General features: G+C 43.8%; 1 protein-coding gene across 1 annotated transcript in view; it reads right to left on the bottom strand.

Annotated features, from left to right (window-relative positions):
- LOC145722727 (uncharacterized) overlaps positions 1-15319 on the bottom strand; it is a 184865-nt gene that overhangs the window by 99680 nt on the left and 69866 nt on the right. The window lies entirely within an intron of this gene.

Genomic DNA, 15319 nt, shown 5'->3' on the forward strand with positions numbered 1-15319 from the left:
AAATAAATAAAAGAAGTATTCAAGCAAGAATTGGATGAGCATTCTCACCAAAATGCTGTAGATGTTTCAACTATGCTACAGGACCCAAGGACTCAGGCCTTTGTAACTTAAAATGTGGTCTGAGGACCAGCAGCATCATCTGGGAGCTTATTAGAAATGCAGAATCTCAGGTGACTAATATGCATGTCAGTGTTTAAGAAACATTGCTCTAAGATTTCTAAGATTCTCCAAGGGGCAAGAAATAAAATATTCTGGTCCCTCAGCAGCCGTTTCCACCCATGCCTTCAGAGAGTTGAAATTTTATAGTTTTAAGTAAGTTTGGGTTTTGAGGGCATAAAAGCCAGGGCCTTTCTCTAAATCCTCATCCTACCCCCTACGCGTTGCATGAGTCATTTATCTTCTCAAAGACAGAGATGGAGGGGCACCTGGGTGGCTCAGTCATTAAGCGTCTGCCTTCGGCTCAGGTCATGATCTCAGGGTCCTGGGATCGAGCCCCGCATCGGGCTCCCTGCTCAGCAGGAAGCCTGCTTCTCCCTCACCCACTCCCCCTGCTTGTGTTCCTGCTCTCACTATCTCTGCCAAATAAATAAATAAAATCTTTAAAAAAAAAAAAAAAAGACAGAGATGGAGAACTAAGGGAGAAGAATGGAATAATTCCCACTTTGTCTCTAATCCAGGTCCAGAACTTAGAGAAGGAAAAAGCCATTTAAAATATTTATCTTCATGATCCTCTCCTTTAATAATATAAGATTTGATTTATTGTGCACTCACATGTGCCATTTACACTAAGTGGTTTCTTATTCTCTATCTTAGTCTTCACAATAACCCTATAGGTACTATCATCATTCTTCTTCCCATTTTATGGCTGATTTCTGAGGCTCAGAAAGGGTGAGTGACTTGCTCAAGGCCACACAGCTAGTCGGTGGGGGAGCCAGGTCTTGACACCGAAGTTCAAGTCCTCAACCACTAAAGCCACACACCTATCTCCTTTAGAGAAGATCTCTTGCCTTCTACTCTTTTCAGGAAGCTGTAAAGGTGGCCTGAAGGCTGTCAGGTTCCCACAGAGCTTATTCAAGTTATGCAAAGATGCAGCCAGGCTGGGGAGCCACAGACACAGGGGTGCCCAGGTCTCAGATCTCAGCCCTCCATTATACTCTGTTCATTACACAGGAAGACTGAGAGGTCACGCTTTCAAACCCTGGCCCTTCCTCATTATCGGTTCCAGCATCAGAGTTCTCCCGGTCCTGTATTGACTTGCTCTATCTCCTGGCTGCTGTCCCATCTCCATTAGATCCCAGGCATTCGAGCCAAGTACACAGCTATCCAGTTCTGGCTGAACGGAACTAACTTGCCATTCCTTCTCTATAATTTTGGGCATAGTCTGAGAGGATTTAGAAGGTGTCATTGACTTGGAATTACAGTTCTTTGTTACAGAATGAATTTCCGGACCTCGCTGAAGAGACGAGCACTCCCCCTCGCGCTTACACAAGCAGCTTTGTTCCCCCTCCAAGTGCCCCTCTAACTGCACGGCACACACACTGCTTGTGGGCTCTGCTACTGCTCAAGGAGGGACCTTACCAGAGAGAACTCAGACCTCCAGTACTCCGCGCCGACAGCCTTCCTTCAGAAATGAATCATGGCTGCGTGCTCTCTCTTCTACTTACCATTACTACCTTTTATTTTACTTTCTGGGGCTGTCATACTTTTTTTTTTTTTTTAAGATTTTATTTATTTGTTTGACAGAGAGAGACACAGCAAGAGAGGGAACACAAGCAGGGGGGAGTGGGAGAGGGAGAAGCAAGCTTCCCACCAAGCAGGGAGCCCGATGCGGGGCTCGATCCCAGGACCCTGGGATCATGACCTGAGCCGAAGGCCGATGCCCAACTGACTGAGCCACCCAGGGACCCCAAGGCTGTCATACTTTTTGTATGCTTTTGTCTGACCTATCCAGCCAGGTCCCCCAAGGTAGGACCACATTTTGATTATCTTTCTTTCTGCTGCAAACTCTTGCACAATGCCTGGCCTGTATGAGATGCTCAATGACCATATAACTGATTGATAACCAACCGATTGCATTTTACATATTATCACACACATCTGTTGCTACATCCAAAGTGAATTCACTCTTCCAGATACTGGACTTATTTGGAGAGAGGGACTCGGGGGTGGCGCGGGGGGACTCTAAGTAAGCATGTTGAGATCCTGAAGCAGATGGTGCTGTGTAAAAAACCATGGCATTATGGTTTCAGCCTTAGAAGAGGTAACAATAAAACTTGCTCCCATGAGGTGGGACTAAGCCACTAATCCCCAGGTACAGCTGGAAACACAAAAGCTTCTTAAAGTTCAAGGACCCCAGCCCACCTGGTTAGACAATAACTAGGCCAAAACCGCATTTCTCAGCTGTACTTGCTATCACTAGGCTCCAAATCTCAAACCACTTAAAGAGAATTCTGGGAACTTTAAAATAAACTTTCTTGAGAAATGGGACAGGATTTTTGTTGTTGTTGTTTTTATTGTTTCATTTTCTTACCCAAAAAAAATTCCTCGGTGATACCTGGCTAGAAAAAGGCCATTTTGTCCAATAATAAAGGGGGGGGGGGAAGGTTCAGTAAATTAAAAAATGTTAAACATATACTAGATGCCAATTCATTTTTTGAAACGTTCTCAGATTTCTCTCTTCAAGAATAACTCTTTCTGGGGCACCGGGCTGGCTCAGTCAGTACAGCATGGGACTCCTGATCTTGGGGTTTTGAGTTCAAGCCCCACTCTGGGCATACAGCTTACTTCAAACAAACAAACTTTCTGATCTACTCTCCACTCAACAAATAGGTCCAGAGAAATGATTATGTTCTGTAGCTGTTTACTCTGTGTACAGACAAAAACAGACATGGGCTGTTAGGCTGACTTTTTCATACTTAGTTCTTCTGCAATTTCTTCTGCTCTAATTATCAACTTTACCACAGAATCTCTAACAAGGTGGGACCCTAAGGGGAGGAGGAATACAGTCACCAAAGCACAGACCCCGGGCGAGGCAAAGCTCAAACCCTGTCTGCATTACTTCACCTGAGTATTCGCCCTCTCCACGCCGCAAAGACCTCACACAGAAAATGGCGATGAAAACAGTCCCTATCTCGGAGGAAAAGAGCCTGACATTTTTATAAATACCCCTATCTGTGACTCTATACGACCTTAAGCTGGGGGTTGAAAATGAAAGTGTCTGCAGGTACAAATAAGTATGGGAGCTGGGCCAAGAGAATAGGACTCAGAGTTGGGCCTGAGATGGGTGGGTGGGGATAGGGGTAATGTAGACAATTGTTACTGGTCACCAGTCAATTGTTACTACAAGGGGACACAGCCCCGTGTCCTCAGTTCTTCTGATATGTCAACAGAAGCCAGCCCTCCAGATTTTCCCAGTTTTGAAATACGGGTTCAAACAAATTGAGATGCAATAGAGTATTAAAAGGAGCTTGGGGTCTGGAACCAGAGCAGCTGTGTTTTGAGTCCCAGTTCTGCCGTTTACCTGCATATGACCTTGGACAACTTACTAAACCACTTCATGCCTCATGTTCCCCATCTGAAAAACTGCTACCATGAGAGGTAATATTAGTGCCGATTTCATAGGGCTACCGTGAGGAATAAAAGATATATATAAATTTTAACATACAATTTGGTATGTAACATACTTATATAGAAATTCTATGTATAAATATGTAAAATATATATGCAATTGTAACAGTGCCCGGTACACAGTAAACATTATGTAAATTTTAGCTATTACCGTCATCACTTTTGCAAACATGACATAGAACAAACGAAACACTTCTCTTAAGAGGGGTCTATATTAGCCAACACTTTGCTGGCCCCTCCCACATTCATGGAGCCACACATCTCAGCCTCACACAGTTGTGAAGGTTGAGGGAGAAGGCCCCCTACCTGCACCTGCCAGCCATCCCAAGAGACCCAGGGATACCAGGCAGCAAGACCCAAGGAGCACTGGGGGCACCACCACATGAATGGCATGTCAACTGCCTCTCCTTATTCATCTCCTCTGTCCCCAAGGTGACAGCAGGCTGGGATGGCTCTGCCAGGCAGACACAGCAGCTCAGGACCATTTCTCAGAAGCACTTTGAGTCACAGAGATGTTCTAGGTACCAGGAGCCCACTGGAAAGCTTGACTGTGCCTGGGAATTCACGGAGCTTTTAGCCCCAGGGCTAGTACCCTGGTCCCACCACTACATTTGGCTAACCAGTCGCCCCACTGGGTGCACAGGAGCGGGCCTGGCTTCCTGGGTCACTGCAGCACTGCAGAGACGGCTTCCAAGCCTCTTGGCCTATAAATGCTTTTCACCAGTCCATGCAATTCTCTCCACCTTTTTTTTTTTTTTTTTTTAAGATTTTATTCCTTTATTTGAGAGAGAGAATGAGACAGAAAGAGCATGAGAGGGTCAGAGGGAGAAGCAGGCTCCTCGCTGAGCAGGGAGCCCGATGCGGCACTCGATCCCGGGACTCCAGGATCATGACCCGAGCCGAAGGCAGTCGCTTAACCAACTGAGCCACCCAGGCGCCCCCAATTCTCTCCACCTTGCTCACACTGCAGAGTATTTGCTCCGGGCCTTCCTACAATTCCTACTGAGCTAGGAGTGATGCATCTGCTGGCACTCAGCAAAGGCTTAATTTTTACTTAGTTGTTTGTTTTTTTTTTTTTTACTATTGTTTATTTATTTGAGAGAGAACACAGAGGGAGAGGGAGAAGCTGACTCCCCACTGCGCAGAGAGCCTGATGTGGGGCCTGATCCCAGGACCCTGAGATCATGACCTAAACGGAGGCACATGCTTAAATGACTGAGCCTTCAAGGTACCCCACAAAGGCTTAATTTTTAAAAAGAAGGCAGGGAAGAGTAACTGGGAAATCGAGTTATATCTTCAACCTATATTAAAAATTGTCCTTTTCAGGGCACCCATCTGGTTCAGTTGGTTAAGGAGCAGACTCTTGATTTAGGCGCAGGTCATGATCTCAGGGTCCTGGGATTGGGTCCTGCATCCGGCTCCATTCTCCTTCTCCATCCCCCTCTGTCTCTCACCCTGCTAGCACTCACACACACACTCTCTCTCTCAAATAAATACGTTTAAAAATTGTCCTCTCCGTCATTTGCTTTCCTTTGATCTAGCCTCATTTCTCTCAGGCGCTGGATTTTTCCTTCACCACAGTAACAGAGTAACAAAAGCAAACCTTTGTTAAGTACCACTTTTGTTTGCAACACTTCACACCCAAGCCTCACCACCACCCTAGAACACATATACCACCGGATCCTAATGCTGCAGAGGAGGAAACCTAACTCAAAGCTAGTAAGACCCTTGGCCAAGGTCACACAGCTAATAGGCAGCAAAACCAGAAGTCAAAAAAGTTCTGTGACTGCAAAGCCCGTGCACTTACCCAACTGAAGCAGTTAGATCATTCTACTTCATTCAGGTGGTAGCTGAGCTTTCCGAAAGAGCACACTGGGCTAGGAATAGGAGGAAACCACGGGCCACACTCCAACTGGATATGGCATCCACCCTTCCTGCCCTGGAGTTCCCTCCTCATTCCACCTCCCCAAAAAGATATCTGAAGGTGTAAATAAGATCACAGGGTAATACAGCTTGCAATTTAGGAAGATGCTATATAAATCTAAAATGTTAAAATTATCCTAAGAATTGAGGTGCCTGGGTGGCTCAGTCGGTTAAGTGTCTGCCTTCGGCTCTGGTCATGATCCCAGGGTCCTGGGAGCGAGTCCTGCATCAGGCTCCCTGCTCAGCGGGGAGCCTGCTTCTCCCTCTCCCTCTGCCCCTCCCCTAGCTCATGCTTTGTCAGATAAATAAATAAAACCTTAAAAAAAATTATCCTAAGAATTAAAGTTTGGAGGTATGTGAAATAAATTCATAACAGTAAGTCTTACTGGTCGTGTATGTATTTTTAATGTGTGGGTTTTTTAATTATTAAAACAATCCATGCTCATAACAAATTCAAATAATACTGAAGCATGTAAAGTTAAAAGGAAAAAAAAAAAAAAAAAAAAATTTCCCATCATGTCCCAACTTCCTCAGTGAATATCTTTCCAGATTTTCCTAAGTACAAACTAACATAGTATATATATAGATCTATATGCATATACAGCTTTCTTTCTCAAAATCAGGATCCTATTCTATAGTTTTGAAACTTTTTATTCAAAATTGTATTTATTTACATATCTCCACATTCGTTTGAAAAGACTGGAGTTTTTTTAACCAACACAAAGAACTGCATTATATGAACATTTGGGTTGTTACTATTTTTGGTGCTGCAATAGTTATATACATTATAAGAATCTCTCGTATGTGTCCTAGTGACTATGAGATGATTACATACCCTATGATAGGGTTACAACTTTTGGTAATGGTGCTGAAATGGAGCTTCTCTTCAGTTAAATGAAAGATCCCACTCACATTTAAAACCATCCCAGCTGCTAAGACTACTATTTTCAATAGTAAAACACAGAACTGAACACCAATTCATTCTTTCACTCATTTATTCATCCAAGCACCTGTGGTCTACCAAGCTCTATATTAAGTGCAAAGGATTAAAAAACCAAAAGACCTAGTCTCATTTCCTGCCCTTGAGGAAATGACAATTTGGTGGGCAGACATACTCATAAATGAATCCTACATCCTATTTAGGAGTTCTGCTAGGTTTAAGTCAAGGAACCTCTAACTCTGGAGGATATGGACGTGCCTTCAGTAGGAGTTTGACAGGATAAGAAAGCCAAAATAGGGGCGCCTGGATGACTCAGTCAGTGGAGCATGAGACTCTTGATCTGAGGGTCATGAGTTGAAGCCCTCATTGGGCGTAGAGATCAGATAGATAGATCATCTGAAACAAATACAAACAAACAAACCTAAAATAAAGGACAGGTAACCAAGACTTAATAACTACTGTTGTAAAGCTTCACCTTTAAAGCCATGCAGAGTATTCAGGGAACTTAGAGGACTCAGTGTAGAGGGTATCTAGCGGGGAAACGTCAGGAGAGAAAGTGGAATGAAAATTGCTTTTGAAAGGCCTTGAACATGAAGTTCAGAAATTTGGACTTTAGGTTGTCAGAGGGGAAATACCTCTCCAGGGGAATTTTGGATGTATTACAATTTATCCCTTCAACTGTAAATGAACATTTGTGTCGTTTCTGGGTTTTACTACAATTTTGACTACAGTTGACCATTGAATAATGCAGGGGTTGGGGGTGCCAATCCCCTCACAGTCACAAATCTGCATATAACTTGTGACTCCCCAAGAGCTTAATTACAAATAATTGACCATAGCCTTACTGATAACATGAACAGTTGACAAGTATTTTGTATGTTATATGTATTATATGCTATAATTCTTAAAATAACGTAAGCTAGAGAAAAAAGGTTAAGAAGATCTTAGGGGAAAACACATTTACCGTACTATACTGTATTTTATCTTAATACAGTATCTTTAAAAATCCATATTTAATTAATCCATGTTAATTTAATTTAAAAAATCCATGTTTAATACAATATCTTAAAAAAAATCCACATCTAGTTAGACCCATGAAGTTCAAGCCCATGATGTTCAAGGGTCAACTATATTACAAATAATCATGCTATGAATATCTGTATACGAGTCAGCTTGCTTGCTTTCTTTTCTCTTGGGTGAACACCTAGGAGAGCAATGGCTAGATCACATAGGAGATATATGCCTAACTTTGTAGGAAACTGCCAAACTGGGGCACCTGGGTGGCTTAATCAGTTAAGCGACTGCCTCTGGCTCAAGTCATGATCCTGGAGTCCCAGAATCAAGCCCCATATCTGGCTCCCTGCTCAATGGGGAGTTTGCTTCTCCCTCTGCCCCTCCCCCCACTCATGCTCTCTCCCTCTCTCTCTCTCTCCCTCTCTCTCTCTCAAATAAATAAATTAAATATTTTCCAAAGTGGCAGCCTTTTTACCTTCTCACTAACAGTTTGTCAGAATTCTGGAACCCACATCTTCACCAACTCTTAGTATGCAGTCAGTCTTTCCAACGGCAGCCATTCCAATAGGTGCTGATGGTATCTCACTGCAGTTTTAATTTCCATTTCCCTAATGACTAATGCTGTTGAACATCTTCTCATGTGCTTATTTCCTACCCATACATCTTTGATGAAGTGTCTTTTCACGTCATTTCATTGTTTTGTAAAATTCGGTTGTTCTCTTATTACTCGGTTTTAAGAGTTCTTTATATATTCTAGATACAAGTCCTTCATCAGAAGTATGCTTTGCAAATATTTTCTCCTACTCTGTGGCTTATCCTTTCATTCTCTTGACAGTGCCTTTTGAAAAGCAAAAGTTTTTAGTTTTGGTGAAGTCCAATTTATCCATTTCTGGTTTTATGGCTCATAGTGTTTATGGCTCATAGTGTTGCATCTGAGATTTTTTTGCCTAAACAAAGGTCATAAATATTTTACTCCTATGTTTTCTTCTAGAAATGTTATGGTTTTAGGCTTTAGATTTAGGTCTGTGATCCATCTCCAGGAGGCATTCTGGACACCTGTGGGGACCCTTTTGTTTGTCACAGTTGGGAATAGGGCAGGAACACTAGAGGTCCCACAATGCACAGGAAACACACATACCATGCTCCGTAGAACTGTCAAATGTCTTGCCAAACATTCGCATGGGAAAACAGTTTGTCACATAGTATCTGTTTAGCTCTTACTTGAAAATACCAAAAGCTTTACAGAAAGTTTGCACAACAATACTTAAATCTTTCCTTCTCTTAAATCCAAAGTTTTTCCTTAAAAGCGCATATTTCATTATGTGTTCTGGTATATCTGTGCCTGTGCATTTATATATCAAATTACATCTTTTATTATACACTAATTTCCTTTCATTTCTCCTTTTTAATTCAATTATGGCATTAATTTTTTATCTCATGGTGTAGCTGGTTGTATTATCATACATTAACAAAAAGAAATTAAAAACATTGAGCTGAGTGAAAAAAGAATCAGAATGACATAATACCACTTATATATTAAAATATATTATAATTATAGAATTAAAAGTTTGAGAAACTTGCACATAAATTAACTACACACATTTTCTAAGAACGCATGGAAGAGAATAGACATTATACACATTAGAACAGTGTATAAGGGAATGAGGAAATGGGTCACTGTAAAGACTTTGGCTTTTATTCTAGTGACATGGTACAGCTTTTGAAGGGTTTTAAGCTAAGAGTGGCATGACCTGACTTTACTGGAGAAGGACCATGTGGGCTGCCATGTTGAGAACAGCACGGCCAGTAGCAGAAGCACAGTTAGGAGTTGACCACATGGTCTGGGCAAGAGACAGTGGTGGTTTAGACCAAGAGTAGCAACGGAGGTGGTGAGAAGTGCAAAGATCGCAGATATACACTGAAGGGTGAGCAGACAGGATTCGCTAAAGCACTGAATGGGAGTGGATCGGAGGAGAGAGGTCAAGGATGATTCCAAGGTTTATGGCTTGAATAACTATTTAGTGGGGTGGAGGAAGACTGGGAAGAACAAATTTGGGGGGCAGGGACAATTAATATGGGCCTTATTAATTTTAAGATGTCTAATGAATATTTGAAGGGGGGAGTGCCAAGCGCGTAAATGGATACATGAGTCTGACAGGCGACAGGCCAGAGCTGGAGAGGATAAACTTAGAGGTGGTATTTACAGCTAGCGTGAGGAAAGAGAGAAAAGATCCAAAGACAAAAGCCTGGGACACTGCGACAGGGAAGTTCAGAGGAGGAGTTGATAGGCAGGAAGGAAGACCATCAGGAAAGCACGGTGTCCAGGGAGTCAAGCAATAAACAAAAAAACCTTTTCAAGGAGAAGGGTATGATTAATTGTGCCAAATGCTGCTGACGGGTCAAATAAGACAAGGTTTGAGAATGATTGTTGAATTTGACCACAGAGGCTAGAAGTGGGGGAAGCAGCCAGGCTATGTGGGGAGCCATAAGGCATGCAGACAGGGATCTCCCATGCTCCCAAGAGGATTTCACCCCTTTTTTTCCCCTTGCCTTTGCATACGCTGCTTCTCTGCCCCTCTTTACTGAGTTGAGGTCTACTTAGCATCTTGACCTCGGTTCTCCCAGGAACCCCTCTCCAGCAAGGCCAGCTCCCCTCACCATAGACTCTCAAGGTACCAAGCACCTGTCTCCTTCCCAGCATAGGTCCTGAGGGCATTTTCCTTTGTTGTGATTGATGCAGTAAATGGAGTCTTAGTCTACTTGCCTGCACTCCAGGGGGGGGACTGCATCCTTTCACCCATGGACTTACTCCATGCACCAAGCACAGGACCTGGCAAAGAGCAAGCATTCAACTCCTACTCAAGTAGATCAGGGAAGAGAGAGACTCACAGGCACTAGTGTGATCAGGTATAGCTAGAAAGATGGTCAAGTGAGATGTGTGTGCAACTCAAAAGGCAGTATGGAATCGGATTCCAAGGGAAGATAGGATGGGAATGTCATGAAAGGAAAAGATGTCCTTTCTCCAAAGCAGAGAGCTGGGTTGACTCAAGCATCAGAGTCCACTCTAGGAGAGAGCTGATTTCAGGGCCTGGAGGAGTACTGGAGGGCTCTGAAATCCTATCTGCTCAGTTCAGAACCTTGTTTTGGGCAGAGAAGACAGCATAGGTGGACTCTGTGATGAGAGGTTGGGAAGCCCATGGACCATCACTGTGGTAAGACATATGTTAGGCTGCCGCACACACACCAAGGAAAGAAACGTTTGTTTGGGGACAGAAATCCATCATGTACTGCTGCAAATTAAAAACCGGGAGGTAGCAGATAAAATGTTTACTGTTGTAGGAAGAATAATAACCTTATCAAGTGCCTTTCATGTGCTGTCCAAGAGTTATCTCCCGTGATCCTCAACTCCCTGACTGCCCTCTGTACCGTCACTCTCTCCTATCACCCCATTTATTCCCTGCAAAGCATTTTATCACCATGGGTAGTTACCTTGTTTGTATGTTTCTTTACTGCTTATCATCCACCCTCCCCTTAGGGCAGGAAGCTTGTCTGACCTTACACCACACCCCTCTGCTAGCAGAGCCCCAGGTACACGGTATACAGCAAAAATTTATCAAGAGAATGAAAAAGTTCTGTAGCCCATAGCCTATACCTCACTTAGCAGGCTTATCACACTGTACTGAAATTATTTCTTATTGAATTCCATCCTACTCTAACAGGGATGACAAAGAGATTTCATCACAGGTGCCAACTCAAATATGTAGTTAGTGGAACAATTATTTGGTCAACGAGTGATGTATGTTACAGGTGGAGTAATCAGGAGGGGCAGAACATGCGGACTCGAACGGGCATGCGAAGCACCAGGGGACCTGGAGACAATATAGACCTGTGACAATGCCGACTCTGCTTCAGTAAGCTGGGATGAGCCCTGGGATTCTGCCTTTCTAACAGGTTCCCTTAAGACAGAGACTGTCTTATTCACATTTGTATTACACTTTGCATGCTACAAAGTGGGAAGGATGAATGAATATTAAAATGCTGGAATCTGGGGTGCCTGGGTGGCTCAGTTGGTTAAGCGTCTGCCTTTGGCTCAGGTCAGGATCCCAGGGTCCTGGGATCGAGCCCCGAGTCGGGCTCCCTGCTCAGCAGGAAGCCTGCTTCTCCCTCTCCCACTCCCCCTCCCTCTGCCACTCACCCTGCCTGTGCTCTCCTGCTCTCTCTTTGTCAAATAAATAAAATCTCAAAAAAAAAAAAAAAAAATGCTGGAATCTACTTCCAAAACCAGGCCAAGTGAAATGCCATTGTTTTCTATCACTTAGTTACCCTTCACAAAGACCTTCCCTGGCAGGCACCTGTTGGCCAGGAATGTTCTCTCAGTAGCCCACCCCTGAATACCCGAGGTCTCAACCGCATACTGAGCTTTGGGCAGGTCCAACGGTGAGGCAAGGTAATCTCCTCTTCCTTCCCTCCTCTCAGGCTGGAGGGGCTTCCAGTGAGGAAATACGGTCTCTCTGTGTGGCTGTGAGGATAGCACCCGACAGGCCCCAGCATGTAATGATGTGAGGAGGGTGATGCCACTCAGCAAGCCCCGCTTCACTTGAAGACCAACTCTTGCAGCAGTTTCAGGCAGCACTCCGCTGAGTGCATCACCTTCCATCCTGGCCCCTCCCAGGTACAGCCCAGGGCCCAGGAGCATTTCTCCACCGGAAGTGGCTAAAAGCTTCAGCAATGAGGGCTTGGTCCCAACTGCTCAGGAGATCCATGCGGGCCACCAGATGCTCTCTCATGCCTACAAAGGTTCATGTCACGTGTGCTCACGTGCACATGCACACACACACACATCAAGTCAACGAGAATGGAAGGCACACCAGGGACTTCTGAAGTGGGGTGGGTGGAAAGTCTGGAATAATCCTATCTGCATTCCCATGGTTCTATCCATAAAATTCAATAAAAGTTTGGGCAGAGTTACTGCAGGGGTCAACTAGACAAGTCCTTGATTTCTTTAACAGGAATGATAAAGTTCACACATAGTCTTCGCTTGAGTGACAGGCCACGGCTGTGGCTGGGAAGGCAAGGGGGTGGGCTTTGTCTGCTTTCTGGGTTACAGAAGTGGATTGCACTGGCAGCTCAAGTTCTGAGTGAAGGTAGGAAAGAAGGCAGTAAAGTAAGAGGGGGACTGACTGGGATGGGGGTAAAAATCTTTTCCCATGGACAGGACTTTACAGAAATCTTGTTTCCTGCATCTTTCCTACACAAATGGCTTTTGCTCTTCATTGGAGTCCCAGGCACGGGCAGAGAGGCACTGGGCAGGCAGGTGGGAGAAGAGGGGCAGGGTGGACAAGTTCAGGAAGCGAAACACAGCCCACTACTGCTCAGGCTCCCCAAGCACCTCCAGGAAGGAACAGAGCAAGCTGACAGCCAGGCGGCTGTAAGTCAGCAAATGTGGAAATGAGCAACTGGAGGAGAGTCTCAAAGGAGACCAACAAAATGACTGGGTTTATGGAAGAAGGTGGCCTGTAGTCCCGGGGTCTGGGCCAACTCGAGACACAGCACATGGGCCCCTGCGCTGGTGCAACTGCTCTCTATTAAATGAGGCGTTGGGCTAATGCCCCACTCAAGGTCCTCTTCAGCTCTGGCATTCTCTAGTCTCAGAGAAGGAGCTCTGGAGAGTGGGGAAAAATCTACACGTGCATGGATTCATGTAAATACACCTACTTATATTCAGAGCCTTGCCCCAAAAAGCCAGCAAATCAGAAGAGATGCTGGGAAGTGTGGGGGCTCAAGAGTGGATTTTAGAATCAGAGGGGTTAAGTCCCAGCTCTGAAGCTCACTATAGCTGTGTGACTTCATGCAAGTGACTTACCCTCTCTGACCCTCATCCCTTACCTGTTGAATGGAGCTAATAACACTATTCACCTCTGTGAGGCAGGAGAGAGGCCCCAGACTCCACCACTTAGAGACTCCTATATATTTAACAACAAAGAACTACCAAACTAGATTATCAATTGTCGTGTATTTTGTGTTTATTTTTTATAAAACAATTTAACTTTAATAACAAACGGAGAACCTGAGTTAATAGGAAATGCTAACATCAGTTTCCTGGTTCTAACAGTGTACTACAGTTATGGAAGATATTATCATTGGGGGAAGCAGGGTGAAGAATACACAGAAATTTTCTGTACTATTTTTGCAACTTCCTCTGAGTCAAACTATTTCAAAATAACAAGTTGTTTTTAAAATTAACACACAAAAATAATATTACTGTATATATAACCTTATTTGAAGATAAAGTCAAAAATCTAAATTTGAGGGGTACCTGGCTGACTCAGTCAGTAGAGTATGTGACTCTTGATCTCAGGGTCTTGAGTTCAAGCCCCATTTTGGGCATGGAGGCTAGTTAAAAACAAAAACCTAATTTGAAGCTTAATGGAAATGAGATACAACCTGGAAAATCTACACCTGATCCTAACTTGTTCCCCCCCAAGAAGCCCTAGTTATATGAGGCTAAAAATAGATAATACACATACAGCTCTCAGCACAGCATGAGGCACAGAGCCTTGACGTCAGCTTATTTATTTATTTTACAGATTTATTTATTTTAGAGAGAGAGAAAGAGAGAGAGCGCACGTGCCCGAGCAGAGGGGAGGGGCAAAGAGAAAGGGAGAGATACACAATCTGAAGCAAGCTCCATGCCCTGCACAGAGCCAGGGCTCGATCTCACAACCCTGAGATCATGACCAGAGCCAAAATCAAGAGTTAGACGCTTAACTGACTGAGCCACACAGGCGTCCCTGATGTCTGCTATGTTTAAATACAATAATTATTATTACCTAGAATGGCCACATAAGAAAATAGCATTCCATTTTTGCACTGCTTGCGCCACAGCTTGCCCATTTTGAAAGGTGCTCTGAATGTAGCTATTGACATCAAAAGGGATTCATAACATATTAAGTGTAAAAAAGCAAGTTAAAATTTGTTATGAATAGTTTTATCCTATTCTTTTTTTTTTTTTTTTTAAGATTTTATTTTTAAGTATCTCTACACCCAGTGTGGGGCTTGAACTTACAACCCCAGGATCAAGAGTCACATGCTGTACTGACAAAGCCAGCCAGGCGCCCCCATCCTTTTCTTTTGCAAATCAGTATAGTGTGTACCCAAGAGCACACGCTATGGAACCACATTGCCGGGGTTCAGATCCCAGCTTGGCTACTTACCCATGGGATCTTAAGGTACCTAATCATTCTGGGCCTCGGCTTTCTCATCCATACAACGGGTTCAATAATAAAAACCAAATGGATTCTTGAGGATTAAATTAGTCTATACATGTAAAGTGCTGGCAAATAGTAACGTTCAAATGTAAGCCATCATCACTTATTAGATTTTATTTTATATTAAGATATGCTCATCAGGAAAGAGTCTCGAAGAACATAAACACCAATAAGCAGCAGCAACTACCCCGAATGCCAGGAATGCAAAGGACTTGGGTCTCCTTATTTTTGCTATGTTCTAATTTTTCCATAATTAATACAGGTTAAAGAACAAACCTGAAATTCTTAGGATAAAAGATCTTTAGGGCACCTGGGTGGCTCAGTTGGTTAAGCGACTGCCTTCGGCTCAGGTCATGATCCTGGAGTCCCTGGATCGAGTCCCGCATCGGGCTCCCTGCTCAGCAAGGAGCTTGTTTCTCCCTCTGACCCTCCCCCCTCTCATGTGCTCTCTCTCTCTCATTCTCTCTGTCTCAAATAAATAAATAAAATCATTAAAAAAAAAAAATTTTTTTTAAGATATGAGGGTTCTAGAGGGGAGGGGGGTGGG

Source organism: Leptonychotes weddellii, chromosome 7 (genome assembly GCF_054177405.1).
Source record: "Leptonychotes weddellii isolate Sample4059 chromosome 7, ASM5417740v2, whole genome shotgun sequence".
Taxonomy (NCBI): Eukaryota; Metazoa; Chordata; class Mammalia; order Carnivora; family Phocidae; genus Leptonychotes; species Leptonychotes weddellii.